The sequence below is a fragment of the Triticum aestivum genome, chromosome 6B (genome assembly GCF_018294505.1).
Source record: "Triticum aestivum cultivar Chinese Spring chromosome 6B, IWGSC CS RefSeq v2.1, whole genome shotgun sequence".
In the NCBI taxonomy this organism is placed as follows: domain Eukaryota; kingdom Viridiplantae; phylum Streptophyta; class Magnoliopsida; order Poales; family Poaceae; genus Triticum; species Triticum aestivum.
Window position 1 is genome coordinate 693554279 of NC_057810.1, and position 938 is coordinate 693555216.

The following is a 938-nucleotide window of genomic DNA, read 5'->3' on the forward strand; positions in this document are numbered from 1 at the left end:
CACTAGCGCACCAGCACGGCCAGGTGGAGGGCGTCCAGCGCAAGAGCCTAGCGCGGCGCGAACGGAGGCATCGGGCGGCTGATAGCGACGAAGTAGTCAGCGCTTGGTGAAGCAAAGCAGAGGAGCACGTGAAGCTGTGGTGGCCTGGCACACCGGTGCGGCCGCGGGGGCGGCTCCAGAGCATCGGCGGAAGCGATGACCGGTCAGAACCGTGATTCAATAGAGTGGCTCGAACAGACCGGTGCCGGGGCCGGCTCAACCTGGTGTGAGGCCGAGGCGGGGCCTTCGGTCGTGACGACGGAGGCAGCCAGCGACTCAGAGACGACTCGGAGTGAGGCCGGAGAACTGGAGGGGCGGCGCCTCGGATAGAGTTAGTGGGGCGGCCAAAATTACGGCGAGACGGAGCCAAAACCGACGAGCGGTGGCTCAGGCACGCGGGTACATCGGCCGGCGGCTCATACCGAGTTCGGGGCCATCTCTGCTTTCCGAGTCGTGGACTGCTTTCTTCTGCTCCCTTTTTTTATATCGCTTTCCCTGATCCAGCTCGGATTGATGGCTTCTTCGATCTGTTCTGGTCTTCATGCCAAAAAAAATAGTGACGACAGGTTATTCCTTCTCTTGGGGTGACACCGTATGGTAAAAAAATGCAGCAGTTGATGCCCTCGGGACAAGCGTATACGGACAACAGCAACACAAATACAGCGGATTGGACAGATGCTTGACATATAGTAATTTGACCCGATCGCTGATCCGGCAATGGGAAAACGCTAATAGCTCCGGTTGACCGCCGTAGTAGTTTGGGCTTCGGACTCCTCTCGATCCCGGCGAGTTATGGCAGCTGCACTGATGCTAACCCTAATTTCCTCTAAATCTTAAATCTTAAACACAACGCCTTGACTGTTCATATTAAATCTTAAATCTTAAACACAACGCCTTGA

General features: G+C 56.3%; 1 protein-coding gene across 22 annotated transcripts in view; it reads right to left on the reverse strand.

Annotated features, from left to right (window-relative positions):
* LOC123139358 (aspartate--tRNA ligase 2, cytoplasmic) overlaps positions 1-938 on the reverse strand; it is an 11449-nt gene that overhangs the window by 7226 nt on the left and 3285 nt on the right. The gene's annotated exons all lie outside the window — the stretch shown is intronic.